This window comes from Oncorhynchus keta, chromosome 2, assembly GCF_023373465.1.
Source record: "Oncorhynchus keta strain PuntledgeMale-10-30-2019 chromosome 2, Oket_V2, whole genome shotgun sequence".
Lineage (NCBI taxonomy): Eukaryota > Metazoa > Chordata > Actinopteri > Salmoniformes > Salmonidae > Oncorhynchus > Oncorhynchus keta.
The window spans coordinates 49,130-61,501 of record NC_068422.1 but is presented as its reverse complement, the minus strand read 5'-3'; positions in this window follow the sequence as shown (position 1 = coordinate 61,501).

Sequence of the window (12,372 nt, the reverse complement as noted above, 5' to 3'; positions counted from 1 at the left end):
TTCTGTCCAGATAAAGATGCTGATACAGCATTGAAAAAGACCTACCACTGACTAAATGTCTCTTTGTTTTCCAGTCCAACAGGAATGCATCCTTCAGACCATCCGGTGCACAGACATCCTGTGCCAGTGTGATCCGAGCGTGAGCGTCCAGTTTTGGAGAGACTACAGCACATGGAGCCTGTGGGCTGAAAGGTTAGAAACTAATCAAATATGTTACAATGTTATGTACGATGTTTTCCCCGTGTTTTAGACATGAGGCACTTGTTTTTCAACAATGTCAGGTACAGGCAGGGATGACTGGGGCCTTCAGCAAGTAAAACACAGGGGGAAATAAATCATTTCAAGATCAGTGTTAGGTTCTAATTCTCAGAGTAGAAACTCTACAGACACTATTAAAGCTCAAACCACGTTTATTCTTCCACGAGGATCAATACAGCTGCATTACACAACGACATTGCTCACACGAATCCCCGAGCTGACAAGTTAAAAATCAGTCGTTCTGCCCCTGAACAAGGCAGTTAACCCACTGTTTCTAGGCCATCATTGAAAATAAGGTTTTATTCTTAACTGACTTGCCTAGTTAAATAAAGGTAAAATTAAAATAAATAAACAAGCATAATAAACATTTTCAACAATATGGTTCCATTCTGTGTGCAACGTTGTCTCTATATAAATGATTGTATCTTTCGTCTCTGTGTTTCATCATTTTCCTTCAATTCTTAAGAGGCTGAATGTATCTCACAGGAGAAAGCATCCGAGCGAGTGAAACAGCGCCCCTCTGTCTCTCTACGTGTAGGTCATCTATCTGGTGCTGTCTGATCCAAACAAGTATGACATTGTTGCCGCCCAGAGCATTGAAGGCAAGGGAAGCCAGTGAGCATCTGGCCTCCCTTGAAAAAAATATAACATATTAGCCAATCAGCGTTGAGCCAAACTGAGCGAGCTCAACTGTGAATGGTCCACCAAAAAAAAAAGTGTGAAGGGGAGCCAGTTTGAATTTGGCATCACTCCTATCAAATCCCATTGAGAGCATACGTTATTGACAGAAAAACTTGCATTTTTGCATCTCGTTGTGATATTGTCCTCCGGTAACTAGCTAGCCAGCTAACTAAAATTGTCCCTTTCCTAAATTAGCCATGGATGGAGATAGGGATTTGGACTTGTGGTTTTACTTAATTCTCCATACTGGCCAATGATTATAATGGTAATTTGGATCCAACCACTTATTCATGCATTGTTGTGACCCTGGCCTGAAAGGATGGAAGTTGTGTAGCTAGATGTAGAAAGATAACATTACCTAGCTAACGTTGCCCATGAATGGAAGTTAGGCTATCGAGCAAGCATTTTAGCCAGGTAGCCGAGGACAACAAAAATGTAACGTGTGTACTGTATGAGAGTTACTTGTTGGTTATCACTGCATTGTCGGAACTAGAAGCACAAGCATTTCGCTACACTCGCATTTAACATCTGCTAACCATGTGTATGTGACAAATAAAATTTGATTTGATTTGAGAGTGATGGACCATTTTGTCAACGTGAAAGAGAAGAGGATGGCATTGGCGTTTTCAACAAGTAGGGTGAGTCTACTTGCACGCACACACACAGAAATCAGAACCATGGACAGACAATTTTTAGCTTACATTGATTGGACTAAATTGTTTTGATATCTTTTAGTTGTATTAGACTAAGCAGAGGTGATTAGATGATGTTGACGTTGAAATAGTGCTGGAATAGTGGAGGCAGGTAACGCTCTGTGGTTCTAAATCAATAGTTAGGATAGTGGCACAAAAATGACAAAAACGTTAACTTACTTGACCATGCTGTAGGTCATGTACCTGTATGTTACTGTACATGCAGTATGCTTTGTGGACTTCACTGGACCGAGGTTTCTATCCGATAAAACAAAGGTTGGTTGAATTTATTTATTTATTCTGCCACTGTGTCTAATTATTGTCTCTGCCTTAGGCCTATATATCACGGCGGCAAGGCATATGAACTAACAGGTTATAGAGCAAACAATGCAATTATCACAACTAAAACACTGAGCCACATGGGACCCCAGTACTGACCTCTGTTCTCAACACTGTCTGAATGGAGCCTCACCCCTTTAACAAGTACAAAATGGTCATATTAGATTGCGATGTTATGAAAAAATACATTTTCAATCGCAGTAGCTATAAAATCATTCATTTGTTCATGTTTTCATGAACATACAGTACCTAGCTAGTACATAATACTATAACACGGTCCCTCTGGCAACATGTATAATGAACAGAGACAATACCCAGAGAGAGCCATTAGGAGTAGGTTGATGTTACCCTGAGAGTTGATCTTGGGTCAGATTTTCACTTCCCCCATTAATGGTGAATAAAAACCCTCTCCAGCCTCCCTAGCATTGTGTATCACCTGATTTACTTAACAAAAGGCACATCTGAATAGGTGGTCCATGTATCCGTATTACATGCCACAACTAGGCTGGTGGGTGTGTCCTCCATGTCCTCTGTTGTTCCTGCAAGGAGGGAGGCCGATGATACATCAGACTTGCCTGGGCTCCAAATTCACCAGTCTGGTCCCCAGGTAACCGTCAGACCAATTGTTTCTAGAAAACTAAATTTTGCTCAAACTTACATATATGCTTCAGTAAGGTTGGCTTCTTAGCGTTCATAGCAATGGTTATCAACTGTACTGCAGAAATGGAGCATAAATCACAGAAAATTGATGTTGTAGTGGCAGCTGCAGAGAAGTATTTAGGTATACAAGATTTTACTTCAGAAAAGTTACAGAGTATGTTGAGCAGTGGTGTCCCATCCTCCCAAGCTGTCGGCATGGTGCAGGAGCAGATAGTATCAAAGTAGCGAAATGTTTTATTTATTTATTTTTTATGAGTTTACGGTTATTTGGAAGGGTGTTTTATTATATACAGGGTTTCTTTATTTTTACTATTTTCTACATTGTAATATAATAGTGAAGACATCAAAACTATGAAATAAAAAAAGTTTTAAACAAATCAAATCTTGCATAATTTGGTCAGCTGTGCGATTAAGTTCTGGGCAAAGATGGTGGATAAATGAAGATATTCCATGAAGGCTGTTTACCTGTTCTGACCTAGGAACATACAGAGAAGGAACTACCAGATGCGTTATAATAGCCCGGAATTAAAGCTGCACTGGGAGCCCAAATCAAATCACATTTTATTGGTTGCATACAGTACACATGTTTAGCAGATGTTATTGCTGGTGGAGCTAAATGCTTGTGTTCCTAGCTCCAGCAGTGCAGTAATATCTAACGAGGGGACAGTCTTCCATCTGATGGTGAGACTGACCAGAGCGAGGGGACAGTCTTCCATCTGATGGTGAGACTGACCAGAGCGAGGGGACAGTCTTCCATCTGATGGTGAGACTGACCAGAGCGAGGGGACAGTCTTCCATCTGATGGTGAGACTGACCAGAGTGAGGGGACAGTCTTCCATCTGATGGTGAGACTGACCAGAGCGAGGGGACAGTCTTCCATCTGATGGTGAGACTGACCACAGCGAGGGGACAGTCTTCCATCTGATGGTGAGACTGACCAGAGCGAGGGGACAGTCTTCCATCTGATGGTGAGACTGACCACAGCGAGGGGACAGTCTTCCATCTGATGGTGAGACTGACCAGAGCGAGGGGACAGTCTTCCATCTGATGGTGAGACTGACCAGAGCGAGGGGACAGTCTTCCATCTGATGGTGAGACTGACCAGAGCGAGGGGACAGTCTTCCATCTGATGGTGAGACTGACCACAGCGAGGGGACAGTCTTCCATCTGATGGTGAGACTGACCACAGCGAGGGGACAGTCTTCCATCTGATGGTGAGACTGACCAGAGCGAGGGGACAGTCTTCCATCTGATGGTGAGACTGACCACAGCGAGGGGACAGTCTTCCATCTGATGGTGAGACTGACCAGAGCGAGGGGACAGTCTTCCATCTGATAGCGAAACTCGAGTTGAAACGCATCTGCCTTATGCACAAATGCATGTTGCTCCTATGACCAGAGAAAGTGAAATAGAACAGGGCAGCACGGCTGACCCTTAAATGCACATTTATTTTTAACCTTATTTAACTAGGCAAGTCGGTTAAGAACAAATTCTTATTTACAATGACGGCCTACACAGGGAGCTAACAATGATATACATGTAAATCTCTCATGGCTCAAAGTGGAGGAGAGATTGACTTCATCACTACTTTTTTTGTCAAAATTGTTGACATGCTGAATGTACTGAGCTGTCTGTTTAAACTACTAGCACACAGCTCAGACACCTATACATACCCCACAAGACATGCCACCAGAGGTCTCTTCACAATCCCCAAGTCCAGAACAGACTATGGGAGGCAGTACTACAAATAGAGCCATGACTATATGGAATTCCATTCCACATCAGGTAACTGATACAAGCAGTAGAATCAGATTTGAAAACCCTCGATAAAAATACGCCTTATGGAACAGGGGGGACTTTGAATAGACACACAGGTACACAGCACTCTACCGACACGTACATTGAAACAAGGTTGTATGGTGGTATTATACATTTTGTATGGTAGATACAGTGGGGCAAAAAAAGTATTTAGTCAGCCACCAATTGTGCAAGTTCTCCCACGTAAAAATACTTATTTTCCACCATAATATGCAAATAAATTCATTAAAAAATCCTACAATGTGATTTTCTGGATTTTTGTTCTAATTTTGACTGTCATAGTTGAAGTGTACCTATGATGAAAATTACAGGCCTCTCATCTTTTTAAGTGGGAGATCTTGCACAATTGGTGGCTGACTAAATACTTTTTTGCCCCACTGTATGTAGTGGTGTAATAATGTTATATTTTATATTTTGTTTTATATTTAATGTAAGTGCCTTAATGTGTTGGCAGGAACTAATGGGGATCCCTAATAAATACAAATATTCCTCTATATTAAAATAGACCAAACGAGGTGCTGATAATAATTCAAACGCAGGGCTATCGATACACTTGGCTACTAATTAATTGCAGCTGCAGCTCGATTGGAAGTAGAGAGAAGCGTATTTTATGTATTGTAATAGTGGTGACAGTGCTGAATAAAAGTTTGACATGAACTCATAAAACAGCAGCTCTTTGACAGTCTCCCTCTGGTCATAGTTTTAAAAGTTATTAAATCTCATGTAGGCCTGTATCAAACAATGCTGAGGCCGGGATCATGGAAGCTGTAGGCAGGCATTTGAGCTATTCGATTGGCCAGATCATTAAGCACACTTGATTTAGCCACAGATCTCCAGGTCTGCTGGGTAGGCGGAGTTTGTCATTTCAGAGAAATGAAATGGTTGAAAATGGGAACACTTTGCCGACCAGCTGCAGCAGGGCTTCTGAATCAGGAGCACCTCTGTCAACAGAGCAACACAGAAACATAACCAACATAAAAGGAGCTCAAGCCTTTATGCCTTTATCATTGGATTTTCTACAGAAATGTTTGGTGATTGACTAGGAATGCCTTGGAGATCACAATGACCGGTTGGTGACCACTGGTATAAAGCGTACCTGACCCATTGAAGGCTAGAGCACCTCTGGAGCAGGTTCCATTCAAAGGTGTGATAACATTGGTGGCATTAAATGTTGAAGAGGCTCAGATTAGTACATAAAGTGTTGTATGCTGAAGCAGTGAAGAGAGTGGTAGAGGAAGATGTGTACAGGGTGAGGGATCCTGACAGGATTCCTGTGAGTAGGCAGATACTAATAGAGAGTGATGGGAAGAAGAGTGGTCGAATGGGTTTCTTAGTATTTAAAGCCATGAACTCTACTGCAGAAATGGATCGTACAGTAAGTCACAGAAAATGTGAGGTTGTGGTGGCAGCTGCAGAAGTATTTGGGATTGCAAGGTTTTACTGCAGAAGTGTTGAGGGGGCTGTTGTTTGGTCGTGTTCTGTCCTTCCAGAACGTTAGCCTGGAGTAGGATTAGATAGGATAAATGAGTGGAAAGAGGGTGTTGTTGTGTGGATGAATAGTTGGCAGGCTAATTTTTGTAGTACCTGAATTGGATGTAGGTAGGCCGTGACTGGCCTCACACTTCAGTACGGTGGCGGGTTATGCACCTAAAAGTTGGATGCGATACGCAATCTCAAAGAAGAAAAAGAAGACGTCAAGCGCACTAAAACCCATGCACGTGACAACATTACCACCTGGTGGTAGATGCAATAACTGCTCTTTTACAAGTCAAGACCACAACCATCTGCTGTTAAATTCAAAGGTCTTTCTTTATTGGCATGGGAAACATGTTAACATTGCCAAAGCAAGTGAAGTAGATAATATACAACAGTGAAATAAACAATAAAAATGAACGGTAAACATTACACATACAGAAGTTCCAAAACAATAAGGACATTCCAAAGGTCATATTATGTCTATATACAGTGTTTTAACGACGTGCAATTGGTTAAAGTACAAAAGAGAAAATAAATAAGCACAAATATGGGTTGTATTTGTTCTTCACTGGTTGACCTTTTCTTGTAGCAACAGGTCACAAATCTTGCTGCTGTGATGGCACACTGTGGTATTTCACCCAGTAGATATGGGAGTTTATCAAAATCGGGTTTGTTTTTTAATTCAAATCAAATCAAATGTATTTATATAGTCCTTCGTACATCAGCTGATATCTCAAAGTGCTGTACAGAAACCCAGCCTAAAACCCCAAACAGCAAGCAATGCAGGTGTAGAAGCACAGTGGCTAGGAAAAACTCCCTAGAAAGGCCAAAACCTAGGAAGAAACCTAGAGAGGAACCAGGCTATGTGGGGTGGCCAGTCCTCTTCTGGCTATGCCGGGTGGAGATTATAACAGAACATGGCCAAGATGTTCAAATGTTCATAAATGACCAGCATGGTCGAATAATAATAAGGCAGAACAGTTGAAACTGGAGCAGCAGCACGGTCAGGTGGACTGGGGACAGCAAGGAGTCATCATGTCAGGTAGTCCTGGGGCATGGTCCTAGGGCTCAGGTCCTCCGAGAGAGAGAAAGAAAGAGAGAATTAGAGAGAGCATATGTGGGGTGGCCAGTCCTCTTCTGGCTGTGCCGGGTGGAGATTATAACAGAACATGGCCAAGATGTTCAAATGTTCATAAATGACTAGCATGGTCGAATAATAATAAGGCAGAACAGTTGAAACTGGAGCAGCAGCACGGCCAGGTGGACTGGGGACAGACAGCAAGGAGTCATCATGTCAGGTAGTCCTGGGGCATGGTCCTAGGGCTCAGGTCCTCTGAGAGAGAGAAAGAAACAGAGAAGGAGAGAATTAGAGAACGCACACTTAGATTCACACAGGACACCGAATGGGACAGGAGAAGTACTCCAGATATAACAAACTGACCCTAGCCCCCCGACACATAAACTACTGCAGCATAAATACTGGAGGCTGAGACAGGAGGGGTCAGGAGACACTGTGGCCCCATCCGAGGACACCCCTGGACAGGGCCAAACAGGAAGGATATAACCCCACCCACTTTGCCAAAGCACAGCCCGCACACCACTAGAGGGATATCTTCAACCACCAACTTACCATCCTGAGACAAGGCTGAGTATAGCCCACAAAGATCTCCGCCATGGCACAGCCCAAGGGGGGCGCCAGCCCAGACAGGATGACCACATCAGTGAATCAACCCACTCAGGTGACGCACCCCTTCCAGGGACGGCATGAGAGAGCCCCAGTAAGCCAGTGACTCAGCCCCTGTGATAGGGTTAGAGGCAGAGAATCCCAGTGGAAAGAGGGGAACCGGCCAGGCAGAGACAGCAAGGGCGGTTCGTTGCTCCAGAGCCTTTCCGTTCACCTTCCCACTCCTGGGCCAGACTACACTCAATCATATGACCCACTGAAGAGATGAGTCTTCAGTAAAGACTTAAAGGTTGAGACAGAGTCTGACATGGGTAGGCAGACCGTTCCATAAAAATGGAGCTCTATAGGAGAAAGCCCTGCCTCCAGCTGTTTGCTTAGAAATTCTAGGGACAATTAGGAGGCCTGCGTCTTGTGACCGTAGCGTACGTGTAGGTATGTACGGCAGGACTAAATCAGAGAGATAGGTAGGAGCAAGCCCATGTAATGCTTTGTAGGTTAGCAGTAAAACCTTGAAATCAGCCCTTGCTTTGACATGAAGCCAGTGTAGAGAGGCTAGCACTGGAGTAATATGATCACATTTTTTGGTTCTAGTCAGGATTCAGTAAGCAGCTAGGCCCTGTTAGGCCTGGCCCAGTTACCTTACTGAGTACATTTGGGCCCTGTTAGGCCTGGCCCAGTTACCTTACTGAGTACAGTTCGGCCCTGTTAGGCCTGGCGCAGTTACCTTACTGAGTACATTTGGGCCCTGTTAGGCCTGGCCCAGTTACCTTACTGAGTACATTTGGGCCCTGTTAGGCCTGGCCCAGTTACCTTACTGAGTACAGTTCGGCCCTGTTAGGCCTGGCGCAGTTACCTTACTGAGTACATTTGGGCCCTGTTAGGCCTGGCCCAGTTACCTTACTGAGTACAGTTCGGCCCTGTTAGGCCTGGCCCAGTTACCTTACTGAGTACAAAAGCACTGAGGTGCAGTGAAAACTGTTTTAACATTCATAAAACTTCCTACTAGTATTATTTATACAAGAACAAATCACTTAAGGAGTTAAAAAACAGTAAAACAATCAAAGTATGCTCCATAAACACAAAATAACCGTCTCTCCTTTTTCATATGTAACTTGATTATCATTTTTATAGCTATTCTTAGTTATGAGGCTATTTGACTTTTCCTTATTTTGCCTACGGACGACAGGAAAAGTGTTTTTGGAAAACCACACGCGTTATAATGGCTGTGGAAAAAGTGAGCTCACTCTCCACTCCAGAGAAGTGAAGGTTCTGACTGAGGAGAGGATTGTCCCACACACACACACACACACATCTACAGTGTCCTAATGATGACAGTATGTGGTGGAATATAACAATGCTGTCGGTGAATGGAGCCTTCATATTAATCTTTGCATATCCAATCAATGACTAGATGTCTTATCTCTCCCTCTCAGGTTCAGACAAACGTGGCGTGAAGGAAAGATGCCAAAAGAAAGATGCCCAGGGTCCCTGCTCATCTGCGTGAACGTGCCTTAGGCATGCTGCAAGGAGGCATGAGGACTGCAAATGTGGCCACGGCAATAAATTGCAATGTCCGTACTGTGAGATGCCTAAGACAGCGCTACAGGGGGACAGGATGGACAGCGGATCATCCTCGCAGTGGCAGACCACGTGTAACAACACCTGCACAGGATCGGTACATCCGAACATCACACCTGCGGACAACGTCGCCTATGGGCACAAACCCACCGTCGCTGGACCAGACAGGACTGGCAAAAGTGCTCTTCACTGGCAAGTCGCGGTTTTGTGTCATCAGGGTGATGGTCGGATTCGCGTTTATCGTCGAAGGAATGAGCGTTACACCGAGGTCTGTACTCTGGAGTGGGATCGAGGTGGAGGGTCCATCATGGTCTGTGACAGTGTGTCACAGCATCATCAAACTGAGCTTGTTGTCATTGCAGGCAATCTCAACGCTGTGCGTTACAGGGAAGACATCCTCCTCCCTCATGTGGTACCCTTCCTGTAGGCTCATCCTGACATGACCCTCCAGCATGACAATGCCACCAGCCATACTGCTTGTTCTTTGCACGCACCCCTGAGGGGCCCCCATGTTGAGGATCAGAGTGGCAGAGGTGTTGTTGCCTACCCTTACCATCTGGGGGCGGCCCTTCAGGAAGTCCAGGATCCAGTTGCAGAGGGAGATGTTTAGTCCCAGAGTCATTAGCTTAGTGATGAGCTTTGTGGGCACTATGGTGTTGAACGCAGAGCTGTAGTCAATAAACAGCACTCTCACATAGTTGTTCCTTTTGTCCAGGTGGAAAATGGCAGTGTGGAGTGCAATTGAGATTGTGGTTCTGTTGGGGCGGTATGCAAATTGGAGTGGGTCTAAGGTTTTAATGGTATTGATGTGAGCCTTGACTAGCCTTTCAAGCACTTCATGGCTACTGATGTGAGTGCTATGGGGCGGTAGTCATTTAGGCAGATTTTTTGGGCACAGGGACTATGGTGGTCTGCTTAAACATGTAGGTATTACAGACTCGACAGGGAGAGGATGAAAATGTAAGTGAAGACACTTGCCAGTTGGTCCGCACATGCTCTGAGTGAATGTCCTGGTAATCCATCTGGCCCTGCGGCCTTGTGAATGTTGACCTGTTTAAAGGTCTTGCTCACATCGGCTATGGAGCGCGTGTCCACACTGTCGTCCAGAACAGCTGGTGCTCTCATGCATGCTTCAGTGTTGCTTGCCTCGAAGCGAGCATATATGGCATTTCACTCGTCTGGTAGGCTGGCGGCACTGGGCAGCTCATGACTGGGGTTCCCTTTGTAGTCCGTAATAGTTTGCAAACCTGCCACATCTGACGCGCATCAGAGCCGTAGGATTTAGTCTTAGTCTTTGCCTGTTTGATGGTTCGTCTGAGAGCATAGTGGGATTTCTTATAAGAGTCCAGATTAAATTTCCACTCATTGAAAGCGGCAACTCTAGCCTTTAGCTCGGTGCAGATGTTTCCTGTATTCCATGGCTTCTGGTTGCGATATGTCCCTACGGTCCCTGTGGGGACAACGTTGTCAATGCACTTATTGATGAAGCCGGTGACTGAGGTCGTAAACTCCTCAGTGCCATTAGATGAATCCCAGAACATATTCCAGTCTGTGCGAGCAAAACAGCCCTGTAGCGTAGCATCCGTGTCATCTGATCACTTCCATATTGAGTGAGTCACTGGTATTTCCTGCTTTAGTTTTTGCTTATAAAGCAAGAATCAGGAGGATATAATTATGGTCAGATTTGCCAAATGGAGGGGAGGGAAAGCTTTGTATGCATCTCTGTGTGTGGAGTACAGGTGGTCTAGAGTTTTTTTTCCTCTGGTTGCACATTTGACATGCTGGTAGAAATGAGGTCAAACAGATTTTGCCTGCATTAAAGTCCCCGGCCACTAAGCATTTTCTTATTTACGTGTGGCCTTGTACAGTTTGTTGAGTGCGGTCTTAGTGCCAGCATCGGTTTGTGGTGTTAAATAGACAGCAAAACATATAGCAGGATTCTCAAACTAGCGGCCCGCAGGCCGACTTTGGCCCACGGGGAATTTTATTAGGCCCCATGTCATCTACATTTTTTGAATCAGGTCTATCCAGAGATGTTCGATTGGGTTAAAGTTCGGGCTCTGGCTGGGCCACTCAAGGACATTCAGAGACTTGTCCCTAAGCCACTTTTGTGTTGTCTTGGCTGTGTGCTTCACAGGCAACGGCCTGTCTTGTTAGAATGTGAACCTTCGCCCCACTCTTACGTCCTGAGCGCTCTGGAGCAGGTTTTCATCAAGGATCTCTCTGTACTTTGCTCCCTTCATCTTTCCCTCAACCCTGATTGTCTCCCAGTCCCTGATGCTGAAAAGCATCCCCACACCATGATGCTGCCACCACCATTCTTCACCGTAGCGATGGTGCCAGGTTTCCTCCACACGTGACGCTTGGCATTCAGGCCAAAGAGTTCAATCTTGGTTTCATCAGACCAGAGAATCTTGTTTCTCATGGTCTGAGAGTCTTTAGGTGCCTTTTGGAAAACTCCAAGCGGGCTGTCATGTGCCTTTTACTGAGGAGTGACTTCCGCCTTGTCACTCTGGCATAAAGGCCTGAGTGGTGGAGTGCTGCAGAGATGGTTGTCCTTCTGGAAGGTTCTCCAACCTCCACAGAGGTTGGAACTCAGAACTCTGGATTTCTGACAGAGTGACCGTCATGTTCTTAGTCACATCCCTGACCAAGGTCCTTCTCTCCCGATTGCTCAGTTTGGCCGGGCAGCCAGCTCTAAGAAGAGTATTGGTTGTTCTAAATGTCTTCCATTTCAGAATGATGGAGGCCACTGTGTTCTTGGGGTCCTTCCATGTTGCAGAAATGCTTTTGTTCCCTTCCCCTGATCTGTTTCTCGACACAATCCTGTCTTGGAGCTCTCCTGTCTTGGAGCTCTCCTGTCTTGGAGCTCTCCTGTCTTGGAGCTCTCCTGTCTTGGAGCTCTCCTGTCTTGGAGCTCTCCTGTCTTGGAGCTCTTTGACCTCATGGCTTTGTTTCTGACATACACTGTCAACTGTGGGACCTTATATAGACAGGTGTGTGCCTTTCCAAATCATGTCATATCAATTGAATCTACCAGAGGTGGACTCCAATCAAGTTGTCGAAACATCTCAAGGATGATCAATGGAAACATGATGCACCTGACATCTAGTTTCATAGCAAAGGGTCTGAATTCTTATGTAAATAAGTTATTTCTGTTGAGGCAAAACATTTTTTAACCAATTT